The sequence below is a fragment of the Triticum dicoccoides genome, chromosome 1A, assembly GCF_002162155.2.
Source record: "Triticum dicoccoides isolate Atlit2015 ecotype Zavitan chromosome 1A, WEW_v2.0, whole genome shotgun sequence".
Classification (NCBI taxonomy): Eukaryota; Viridiplantae; Streptophyta; class Magnoliopsida; order Poales; family Poaceae; genus Triticum; species Triticum dicoccoides.
The window spans coordinates 274,202,824-274,216,344 of NC_041380.1; positions in this window are offsets into that span (position 1 = coordinate 274,202,824).

Consider the following 13,521-nt stretch of genomic DNA (forward strand, 5'->3'; position numbering starts at 1 on the left):
CCCCCCGCGGACCAGTGCTCCTCTGAGTGTTGGTCCAAGTTGTCAGCCGCCGGTGGCCACTAGGGGCAACTCTGGGCTGGCCTACCAGAAGTTTGGACAATCCGGTGTGCCCTGAGAACGAGATATGTGCAGCTCCTATCGGGATTTGTCGGCACATTCGGGTGGCTTTGCTGGTTTAGTTTTACCATTGCCGAGATGTCTTGTAACCGGGATTCTGAGTCTGATCGGGTTGTCTTGGGAGAAGGAATATCATTCATTGACCGTGAGAGCTTGTGATGGGCTAAGTTGGGACACCCCTGCAGGGATTTGGACTTTCGAAAGCCGTGCCCGCGGTTATGGGTAGATGGGAATTTGTTAATGTCCGGTTGTAGAAAACCCGAATCTTAACTTAATTGAAATGAATCAACAGAGTATGTGGCCGTGATGGTATCTTTTTTTTCGGTGGAGTCCGGGAAGAGAAAAACGGTCTCGTGTTATGCTTGAACGTAGGTTGTTCTTGGATCACTTCTTGATCATAGATTGTCGAACGTGCTTCGCCTTCTCTTCTCGCTCTCATTTGCATAGTTTAGCCACCATATATGCTAGTGCTTGCTGCAGGTTCACCTCATACCTTTTCCCTACCTATAAGCTTAAATAGTCTTGATCGCGAGAGTGTGAGATTGCTGAGTCCCCGTGACTCACAGATTACTTAAAAACCAGATGTAGGGACCGATGATACCGCTCCAGGAGATGCGACTGAGCTCAAGTGGGAGTTCGATGAGGATTTAGGACGATACTATGTTTCTTTTCCAGACGATCAGTAGTGGAGCCCAGTTGGGTCGATCGGGGACATTATGTTTCTGGGGGTTGTCTTTATTTTGGTTCCTTAGTCGGACCTTGATTGTATCTAGATAATTGTATTGATATATTTATGCTATTGTGTGACGTGGCGATTGTAAGCCAACTATGTATCTCTTTCCTTATTTAGAACATGGGATGTGTAAATATTACCCCTCTTGCGACATTACTTACAATGCGGTTATGCCTCTAAGTCGTGCTTCAACACGTGGGAGATATAGCCACATCGTGGGCGTTACAAGTTGGTAATCAGAGCCTTCCCTGACTTAGGAGCCCCCTGCTTGATCGAATCGCTGGCGTTGTTGAGTCTAGTAAAAAATGTTTTGAGTCATTTAGGATTATATATTGGAGAGTAGGATTCTTTTTACTCCTCAGTCCCTTCATCGCTCTGGTGAGTCATCCTGACGTAGAGTTTTGACTCTTCTCTTCTCAAATTTCACTAAAAAAATTTAGGATCACGCGGGTATCTTGGAATCGTTTCGATGGTTTTGTGACGAGAACATTGTTCTTGGTGCTTCCTGACATTTAGGGGTTGTGGCAGTGTCCCGGGGAGTTGGCCTCCGAGGTGTTGTCATCACGATTTTATCGTTGCAATTCTGGTATACCTGAGTTCGCCGACATCAAAAATCTCTTTTATGCAGTTGTTGGTGAGATAACCTCGACGCCACCCAGTACTGGGGCGGGAGTTCGGGAGTATTGCCATAACTCGTATAACGGATGCTTTTCGAAGGTTGTGGTAAATGATTTCTGAAGGTTTCTTGGTTATGTGTTAAAGGATGGATACAGCTGGATGTAGGATTTGCTAGTTTTGGGTGAGATATTATGCTTCCTCTGTATCCCCAACACCTGATTGCATAACTGGAAAATTTCGGGAGTTTCATAGGTGGGAATTCATGTAGCTCTAGTATTTTTTCCACAGATATTTGGTTTGTGATTGGGTAATCCTTACCAAGTATTTGTTCATGTCAGCACCTTGTTGTTTTATTCTTCTACCTCTATCTAAGTGGCTTCTCAATTTATGGAAGTGTGACCATTTCAATTGGAATTCATTCATTCATTTTGTTTGAATGTTGAGGCTATATGTTGCAATTTCGATCCATTTGATTCAGCTTGAATATATGTCTGTCAAGATGCTAACGGATGTCACCCTCTTCAGGATGGCTCCTCCAACGTGTCAAAATCCGGATCCGCCGCCACCACCTCCACCTCCAGAGGCATGGCAAGCTGTGATGGCTGCTACCAACGCCAACACGCAGATGCTTATGCAACTCTTGCAAGAGCGCAACCAAGGAAATCAAGGCCATGGCAACTATCAGAATTAGTTTGCTACACTCAACCAGTTCCTCGCAAACCAGCCAAAGAACTTCAGTAACTGTGTCGAGGCCACAGACGCTGATGATTGGCTCATGGATATCTGGAAGCATTTTGAGTGGAGCAACGTTAGGCCTGAGGACTTTGTCAAGTTTGCTTCGTTCCAACTCAAAGACCAAGCTGCTGAGTGGTATCAACAATACAAAGATTCCAGAGGAGGTCATGTGATTACCTGGGATGAATTCCGCCAAGACTTCAAAGCTCACCACATTCCTCAGAGTGTTGTTGAGAGTAAGCGTGAGGAGTTCCACAATCTGAAGCAAGGCAGCTTGTCTGTTTATTAGTACAACATCATGTTCCAGAAGCTCGCTCATTTCGCTAAGGAAGACGTCCCTGACGAGAAGAGCATGATTTATCAGTTCAGATGTAGCGACCAGACCTCAAAGGGCTGATCTCTATGCTCCGGTGTCATCCCTGGATCAGTAATGCTGACACCACACAGTACTTGGAGGATTTATAGCAGAGTAGCAATCACACACTTATTACATCGAGTGTCTAAAAAGAGAACTTATTACAATAATATGGCTTAAGGCCATCTAATGATGATAACAGCGGAAGGCTTGGAAGATAAGTGAGTCCATCAACTCCAATGGCATCACTGAGTATGGAACCACAACCTAAAAACTCCTTAATCATCGTCTGAAATGTCTGCAACATTAACGTTGCAGCCCGAAACGGGTCAGCACATGGAATATGCCGGCAATGTAACACATAGAGAGTAATGGAATGAAATAACTATACTATATGCATATTTGGCTGGTAGAAAGCTATATGGTTACAGTTTTGCGTAAAGCCAATTTTTCCCTACTTCAAAGGAATAAATTTATTTAACTATCATGGTAGTTGTTAAACATTGAGAATGGTTGACAGCATTCTCAATCCCAATTAAGCATCATCATTAAACATACCCCAACAAAATTAATTTAGAGTAACATGTTGAGATTCACATGAAAATCCAAGTACTAGATACTCAAAACATCCATAACCGGGGACACGGCTAACCATGATTAGTTTATTACACTCTACAGAGGTTTGCGCACTTTTCCCCACAAGACTCGATCGCCTCCGTTTGGTTTCTCGCACTACATGGTGTTTGAGAAGACGGATGACCAAGACATAGTATTTCAGAAGCGCTAGCACCTTACGATCGGGTAGACCGTACCACCAACATCCCCTACATATGCTAGTCTACCACTGTAAGAGTTCGCACGACTTAGTCAACTATGCTAGAGCCCATAATAGCTTGTGGCTGCACACGGAAGTTTCTAGTATGAATAGTCTCATGATCCCTTTGAGCCTGGGTGGCGGTCCAAAAGAAAACAGGCAAGTCCTGGAATACCCAGGTGCCTCAATCCACCCAGATGTGTGTTTAAGTTGCCACCTTAGATAAACCATTAATTAACAATCTCACATCTATCATGGATATCACTCGCCCAATCCACGTCTACTAGCATAGCATGGTATAATAAGAAAACGCAAACGTAACTCCCAAAGGTTTGATAATAACAGATAATAGGTACTACCTCATCTACTTCCCATCCCACAATTTAATTAGATACTAATCATGCAATGTGTGAGGATTGATCTAATTCAATAAAACTGGGTAGTAGAAAAGGTATGATCAAAGTGTTACTTGCCTTGCTGATGATCCGCGAAACCTAGAGATTCGAAGTAACAAGCGGCGCACTCCGGGTATTCTATCACAGACAAACAAACAAGCATACAATAAGTACTCATCTAATGCACGGATAAAACTCAAATAAGAGATCTAACCAGAAGGTTCAACTTAAGGACTCCGGTTGGCAAAAAGAATCAAATCGAACGAAGCAACGAAAGTCAAACGACGAAAGAAAACAACTTCGTTCTAGTAATCTGGATATAGGGCAAATTTTACAGTAGCAAAATCTTGTTTAAGTTGGTTAAACGAACAGAGGGTTTCAAGACGAAACTCTAGGCGCTTGAATCGCCTGATTCCGATAAACGAGCGAAAAGTTATACTAAAACGAAAATCGGATCAGGAATCGCGATCAGAAAAATCGCGGATTTAATCCGAGAAAAAGAAAAACGACGAACGCTCGCTAGAAAGAACGAACGGACGAACGCTCGCTATTTAAATAAACCTGAAAAACCGATCTATTTAAAAAAACCGAATCCAAAAAAAACCGACGAAAACCGATTTTTTTAAAGAACGTTGGCATGGAAGTCGAGGCGGCGGCGAACCTTGGCGGCAACGGCGGCGGCGGCTGGTCGGCGGCGGCGGCGGCTGGGCGGCGGCTAGGGTTTGGGGCGCGGGTGGCTGGGCCTCGGCTGGCTCCCCCCCAGCTTATAAAGCCTAGTGGGCCGGGAGTCCGGGTCGGACACGGCCCCTAGGTCGGTTCGTTTTTTTAAAATTATTCCGCTTGGAAGAAAAATAAAAATAAATACTAAACGGACTCCAAAACTTCCAAAATAAATTTTCACGGGCTTCTAAAATCAAGCCGCACAAGGTGAACATTTATTTGGGACCTAAATGCAATTTTGAAAAACGCACATTTTTCCTAAATTCAAATAAAACACCGAAAAACTCCAAAATAAAATCTTATTTGATTTTATTATTAAATCCTCAATATTTCTTTATTTTGGGAAAGTCATTTTATTCCCTCTCTCATATTTTTGTAATAGAAATAATTGATGATAAAATTGATAAAATCAAATGACCCTATTCTCAAAATTTGAGAAAACTCAAATATGAAAATAACGAAATCCCCAACTCTCTCCGTGGGTCATTGAGTTGCGTAGAATTTCTAGGATCAACCAAAATGCAAAATAAGATATGATATGCATTGATGATCTAATGTATAACATTCCAAATTGGAAATTTGGGATGTTACAAACCTACCCCCCTTAAGATGAATCTCGCCCTCGAGATTCGGGTTGGCTAGAAAATAGGTGAGGGTGGTCTTTGAGCAAATCTTCCTCTCGCTCCCAGGTGGCTTCATCCTCTGAGTGGTGGCTCCACTGAACTTTGCAAAACTTGATAACCTTACTGCGAGTAACTCGGTTGGCAAACTCGAGAATCTTGACTGGTTTCTCCTCGTAGGTCAAATCGTTATCCAATTGAATAGTTTCCAATGGCACTGTTTGTCTCAATGGTATGTCAGCCATCTCCGCGTGACATTTCTTTAACTGAGAAACATGGAACACATCATGAATTCCTGACAATCCTTCGGGCAATTCCAACTTGTAGGCCACTTCTCCCATACGCTCCAAAACTCTATATGGTCCTACAAATCATGGCGCTAACTTCCCTTTAACTCCAAAACGCTTTGTTCCTCGAAGTGGAGATACTTTAAGATAAGCTTTATCTCAGACTTCGTAAATTGTCTCCTTGCATTTAGAATCTGCATAACTTTTCTGTCTGGACTGGGCTACCTTGAGCCTATCGCGAATCAACTTCACCTTTTGTTCAGACTCTTTAATCAAGTCAGGACCAAACAAATGGCGGTCTCCAACTTCGCCCCACGACAACGGTGTCCTGCACCTCCTTCCATACAAAACTTCGAACGGGGCCATCTTTAAACTGGTTTGATAACTGTTTTTGTAAGAGAACTCTGCATATGGCAAATTATCGTCCCAACTAGATCCGTAATCTAGCGCACAAGCTCTCAGCATATCCTCCAAAATTTGATTGACTCTCTCGGTCTGTCCATCTGTCTGTGGATGAAAAGCTGTACTGAATTCTAGCCTGGTTCCCAAAGTTTCGTGCAACAGCTTCCAGAACTTTGAGGTAAACTGGGTTCCTCTATCTGATACGATACTCCTTGGAACTCCATGCAGACATACGATCCTGGTCATGTATATCTTTGCCAACTTAGCACTGGTGTAAGTGGTCTTTACTGGGATGAAATGAGCTACTTTCGTCAATCGATCAACTACAACCCAAATTGAGTCATAGCCTGAACGAGTCCTGGGAAATCCCGTGATAAAATCCATGCCTAGCTTATCCCACTTCCATTCGGGTATCGACAGTGGTTGTAACAATCCTGCTGGCTTCTAATGCTCTGCTTTTACTCTCTGACATACATCACAAACTGCTACATACTCCGCAATATCCTTCTTCATTCCGGACAACCAGAAAATATCCTTCAAATCCAAATACATCTTGGTATTTCCTGGGTGAATTGAATATGGTGAGTCGTGTGCCTCTTGCAAAATCAACTTCCTGATCTTCGGCTCATTGGGCACATAAACGCGGTCTTCAAACCATAGGGTGTCGTGCGCATCCTCACGAAATCCTTTAGCTTTTCCTTTGCTCAGTTTCTCCTTTATAGCGGCAATCTCTTTGTCAGCTTTCTGAGCTTCTCTGATTCTATCCATCAAAGTTGACTGAATCTCCAATGCTGCTACATAGCCTCTCGGAACTATTTCCAAACATAGTTCACGAAGATTTTCTGCTAACTCCTTGGGTATTTCTCCCATCGTTAATGTATTGACATGGCTCTTATGGCTTAATGCGTCAGCTACTACATTAGCCTTTCCAGGATGATAATGCAATTTCATATCATAATCCTTGATAAGCTCCAACCATCTCCTTTGTCTGAGATTCAACTCCTTCTGTGTGAAAATGTACTTCAAACTCTTATGATCCGTGTACACCTCACAATGGTTTCCAATGAGAAAATGTCTCCATGTTTTCAAAGCATGCACTACGGCTGCTAACTCCAAATCATGTGTAGCATAATTCAACTCATGAGGCTTCAGTTGTCTTGAGGCATATGAAACAACTCTCCCTTCCTGCATAAGCACTGCTCCAAGTCCTCGACGTGAAGCGTCGCAATACACCTCATAGTCCTTGGTCTGGTCAGGCAAAATCAACACTGGTGAGGTAACTAAGCGTTTCTTCAACTCCTGGAAACTAGCCTCACACTCCTCCGTCCATATGAACTTGGTATCCTTATTTAACAACTCAGTCATAGGCTTTGCAATCTTTGAGAAATTCTCAATAAATCTTCGGTAGTATCCTGCGAGTCCAAGAAAACTCCGGATATCTCCAACTGTTGTTGGGGCTTCCCACTTGGTCACGGTTTCAACTTTAGCGGGATCTACTGCTATACCTTCTCCAGATATAACATGTCCAAGGAATCCTACTTCCTTCAACCAAAACTCACATTTGCTGAACTTGGCATATAATTGATGTTCTCTGAGCTTTCCAAGTACCAAATGCAAATGCTCCTTATGTTCCTCCTCATTCTTCAAATAAACCAAGATATCATCAATGAACACTACGATGAACTTATCCAAAAACTACATAAACACTTTGTTCATCATGTTCATAAAATAGGCAGGTGCGTTAGTCAGACCAAATGACATAACGGTATACTCATACAGCCCATACCTGGTAGTAAAAGCTGTCTTCGGAATATCCTGTTCTCGAATCTTCAACTGGTGGTATCCTGATCGCAGATCGATCTTGGAAAATACCTTAGCTCCTTGCAATCGATCAAACAGATCATTGATCATTGGTAGTTGGTACTTGTTCTTGATCGTTACTTCATTCAATCCTCGATAATCAACAAACCATCCTTAACGATCCATCTTTCTTCTCCACTAGTAGTACTGGCGATCCCCAAGGTGAAGAACTTGGGCGAATATATCCCTTATCCAGTAACTCCTTAATCTGCTTCTTAATTTCCACCAAATCCTTTGCTGGCATCCTATATGGTCTCTTTGATATTGGCCCTGTGCCTGGCAATAGCTCAATCAAAAACTCAATATCTCTATCCGGTGGCATGCCTGGCAACTCTTCTGGAAATACATTAGGGAAATCCCTTACCGCTGGTACTTCCTCCTGCACAACTCCTGTTAAGCAATTTACTTGAGTCCTCTTTGGCACATGTCGGGATACATACTTGATCCTTCTCCCTTCTGGGGTGGTTAGCAAAATTGACTTACTAGCACACTCAATATTCCCTTCATACTTTGATAACCAATCCATGCCTAATATCACATCCAATCCTTGAGATTCTAATACTATTAGGTCTGAGGGAAAAACATAGTTACCAATCCTTAATGGTAACCGATCACACCATAGACTAGCCACATACTCTGCTCCGGGCGAGGTTACTAACATGGGTGACCTAAGGGCTTGGGTTGGTAGGTTATACTTATCCACAAATCCCTTGAGATGTATGAATGCGATGCACCAGTATCAAAAAGAACGAGTGCAGTAAATGACTTAACCAAAAACTTACCTATTACTGCATCGGGCTGAGCTTCAACCTTCTCCACGCTAACGTGGTTCACCTGTCCCCTGTTGAAAGGGTTCAGCTTCTTCCCAGAACTTCCATTGCCATTTTGGCCTTCAGGACATTCATTGGCATAATGTCCGGTCTTCTGACACTTAAAACAAGTGACTTGGCTTATGTCCTTCTTGGCTGGGGTTGATGGGTTGGTGCGGTTCTGGTCGTTGCTTCCTCCGTTGCCATTTCCATTCTTGGTGCCATTGTGATTGTGCGAGCTACCTCCTCCATGGGTATGCTGAAAATGTCCACCCGGTCTAGGGGTAAAACGTGGCTTCTACTGAGCTCCTGAAGTGTACTTTCCTTGTCCATACTTCCTCTTGTGATTCTCAATTTGCTGCTGCTTGCCTTCAATCATAAGAGCATGATCTACCAACTCCTGGTAGTTGTTGAAGGTGGCTACCATCAACTGTATGCTCAACTCATCATTCAGTCCTTCCAGAAACTTCTCCTACTTAGCTGCATCCGTAGCGACGTCATCTGGGGCATAACGTGCTAGCTTACTAAATTCCTCCACATACTGGCCAACTGTCCGTCCTCCTTGGCGCAAGTTGCGAAACTCACGCTTCTTCAAGGCCATAGCTCCTACTGAAACATGTGCAGTACGAAAAGCCTGCTGAAACTGGTCCCATGTGACAGTGTCGACTGGGAAAGTGACTGTGAAATTCTCCCACCATGATGCTGCAGGTCCTTCTAGTTGATGTGCAACAAACTTCACCTTCTCTGCATCTGTGCATCCTGCTGTGGTCAACTCCCTAGCTGTCTTGCAGAGCCAATCGTCTGCTACTATCGGCTCGGTGCTACTGGAAAACACTGGCAGATTCAGCCTAAGAAAACGGGCTAAGTGGTCAACAGGTGGTGGTGGTGGTGGGTTGTTGTTCCCCTGATTCTGATTCTGGACTAGCAACTGCATCAATGTGTTCTGCTGCTGGATCAACTGGGTGAGCTCCTGTGGAAAGGCAAATCCGGGGTCACGTCTCGAAGGCATCTGAGGGTTTTAGAAAAGATGAGATATAAGAATAGAGGGGGTCTAAAGAGAAAACACTACCCATATGCACATGAGGCAAAACAAACAATTCACTTCAATCAATCAAACAAGGCATACAATCGATCTATCTATCGCAAAAGTGCTCGGACTACTATATTTACATGGTGGACTACTACTACTGATGAGGTGGTCTACTAGAAATATTCTTCGGTTGCAGACTCCATGATATCTGCTCCAGCTTCATCAATATAGTCATGATCGCTACTATCTGCTTCCAAGTTGGTGCCATCGATGATGATGTAGTTTCCGGGCTAATCACCTGGGGTTCTTCGTCTTCATCTACTGGCGTAGGGCCTCCCATAAATATTCCAATCTTCTTGATCAGGTCGTCATTCTTCTCCACCAATACTTCAATTTCTTCTTCATAATCTTCACGTGTAGCCTTGAGTTCTTCCTCCAGTTCGTTGATTCTAGTCTTAGCCTTCTTCAGATCTATCATGTCGGCGCACATCTGGTTCTCCTGTCATCGAATGTGCTGGTTTAAATCCTGGATAAAAGCTGCAATTGATCTATCCTTCCGGGTGCTGATCATCTCCCAGTGCTCATCTCGGCGCCCACAAATCTATTAGATAGTATCCTTGAGATCCTTGCGGTAGACTTCTCCAGTGTGTCCCATGGCGATGTGAGTTGCCATGCTCTTTCCTAGACTCCAAGTTGGTGCATCAAAAGAAAATTCTATGGGCTCAGTGACTGGCATGAACGTCCTTCCTGGAACTTGAACTTGAATCATCTAGCGCTCTTCTTCAGGTAAAGTGGCGTTGTAGGTTCCCGTGAAGCTTGGTACTCCTATGTTCAGGTATCTAGTGACTTCCTTCAAGTGACGTCCAAAGGGTGTGTCTTCATCCGGTTGTGTGAACTTGTTACTTGCATCCGCCATCCTAAAGAGTAGAAAAGATGAGAGGTCAGAAGAGAAGAGAGTGAATAGTGATCTAGGTCTTGTGCTTAGTGGTCGTGTCCGACAGTCAGCGTGTGCTCTGATACCATCTCTGTAGCGACCAAACCTCAAACGGTCTGATCTTTGTGCTCCGGTGTCATCCCTGGATCAGTAATGCTGACACCACACAGTACTCGGAGGATTTATAGCAGAGTAGCAATCACACACTTATTACATCGAGTGTCTCAAAAGAGAACTTATTACAATAAATATGGCTTAAGGCCATCTAATGACGATAACAGCGGAAGGCTTGAAAGATAAGTGAGTCCATCAACTCCAACGGCATCACTGAGTATAGAACCACGACCTAAAAACTCCTTAATCGTCGTCTAAAATGTCTGCAACATTAACGTTGCAGCCCAAAACGGGTCATCACATGGAATATGCTGGCAATGTAACACATAGAGAGTAATGGAATGAAATAACTATACTATATGCATATTTGGCTGGTAGAAAGCTCTATGGTTACAGTTTTGCGTAAAGCCAATTTTTCCCTACTTCAAAGGAATAAATTTATTTAACTATCATGGTAGTTGTTAAACATTGAGAATGGTTGACAGCATTCTCAATCCCAATTAAGCATCATCATTAAACATAACCCAACAAAATTAATTTAGAGTAACATGTTGATATTCACATGAAAATCCAAGTACTAGATACTCAAAACGTCCATAACCGGGGACACGACTAACCATGATTAGTTTATTACACTCTGCAGAGGTTTGCGCACTTTTCCCCACAAGACTCGATCGCCTCCATTTGGTTTCTCGCACTACATGGTGTTTGAGAAGACGGATGACCGAGACATAGTCTTTCAGAAGCGCTAGCACCTTACGATCGGGTAGACCATACCACCTACATCCCCTACATCTGCTAGTCTACCACTATAAGAGTTCGCACGACTTAGTCAACTATGCTAGAGCCCATAATAGCTTGTGGCTGCACACGAAAGTTTCTAGTATGAATAGTCTCATGATCCCTTTGAGCCTGGGTGGCGGTCCAAAAGAAAACAGGCAAGTCCTGGAATACCCAGGTGCCTCAATCCACCCAGATGTGTGTTTAAGTTGCCACCTTAGATAAACCATTAATTAACAATCTCACATCTATCATGGATATCACTCACCCAATCCACGTCTACTAGCATAGCATGGCATAATAAGCAAACGCAGAAGTAACTCCCAAAGGTTTGATAATAACAGGTAATAGGTACTACCTCATCTACTTCCCATCCCACAATTTAATTAGATCCTAATCATGCAATGTGTGAGGATTGATCTAATGCAATAAAACTGGGTAGTAGAAAAGGTATGATCAAAGTGTTACTTGCCTTGCTGATGATCCGCGAAACCTAGAGATTCGAAGTAACAAGCGGCGCACTCCGGGTATTCTATCGCAGACAAACAAACAAGCATACAATAAGTACTCATCTAATGCACGGATAAAACGCAAATAAGAGATCTAACCAGAAGGTTCAACTTAAGAACTCCGGTTGGCAAAAAGAATCAAATCGAACGAAGCAACAAAAGTCAAACGGCGAAAGAAAACCACTTCGTTCTAGTAATCTGGATATAGGGAAAATTTTACAGTAGCAAAATCTTGTTTAAGTTGGTTAAACGGATAGAGGGTTTCGAGACGAAACTCTAGGCGCTTGAATCGCCTGATTCCGATAAACGAGCGAAAAGTTATACTGAAACAAAAATCGGATCAGGAATCGTGATAAGAAAAATCGCGGATGTAATCCGAGAAAAAGAAAAACGACGAACGCTCGCTAGAACGAATGAATGGACGAACGCTCGCTATTTAAATAAACCGGAAAAACCAATCTATTTAAAAAAACCGAATCTAAAAAACCCGACGAAAACCGATTTTTTTAAGAACGTTGGCACGGAAGTCGAGGCGGCGGCGAACCTCGGCGGCGCGGCGGCGTGCGGCGGCGGCAGCGGCTGGGCGGCGGCTAGGGTTTGGGGCGTGGGTGGCTGGGCCTCGGCTGGCTCCCCCCAGCTTATAAAGCCTAGTGGGCCGGGAGTCCGGGTCGGACACGGCCCCTAGGTCAGTTCATTTTTTTTAAATTATTCCGCTCGGAAGAAAAATAAAAAGAAATACTAAACAAACTCCAGAAATTCTGAAAGAAATTTTCACAGGCTTCCAAAATCAAGGCGCACAAGGTGAACATTTATTTGGGACCTAAATGCAATTTTGAAAAACGCACATTTTTCCTAAATTCAAATAAAACACCGGAAAACTCTGAAATAAAATCTTATTTGATTTTATTATTAAATCCTCAAAATTTCTTTATTTTGGGAAATTCATTTTATTCCCTCTCTCATATTTTTGTAATAGAAATAATTGATGATAAAATAGATAAAATCAAATGATCCTATTCTCAAAATTTGAGAAAACTCAAATATGAAAATAACGAAATCCCCAACTCTCTCCGTGGGTCATTGAGTTGCGTAGAATTTCTAGGATCAACCAAAATGCAAAATAAAATATGATATGCATTGATGATCTAATGTATAACATTCCAAATTGGAAATTTGGGATGTTACATCAGAGGTGGCCTCAGAGAAGATCTTCAACTAGCTCTCGTGCTTTTTGAGCCGAAGAAGTATGATGAGTTTTACAATATGGCACTGAAACAAGAGACTGCTCAGCTCAAGTGCGATGCTTCCAAGAAACGAGTCAGGGATGCAACTCCTTCTTCTTACTCAACTCAAGTGGCAACTAAGCAGCAAAAGTATTGGTTGCCTCCTCCTCCTCCGTTCCGTCAGCCTTATCAGCAGAAGAGTAAAAGTGGCAATGGATCTTACCACCCACCCAACCCAGGCTTTCAGAACAAGACTTCGTCTCATGCTCCAAGATCAAGTGCTCCATATCACCGTCCGCTCTCAGAGGTCACGTGCAACAAGTGTCAGCAGAAGGGTCACTATGCAAACAAATGCTTCAATCAGAGGCGTCTTCCTCCTCCTGTGAGATCTGCTAGCACCGCAGTGGTCAAGCATAATCCCAGGTTTGCAAAGGGCAACATGATGAGCACAGCTCAGGCAGAGGAC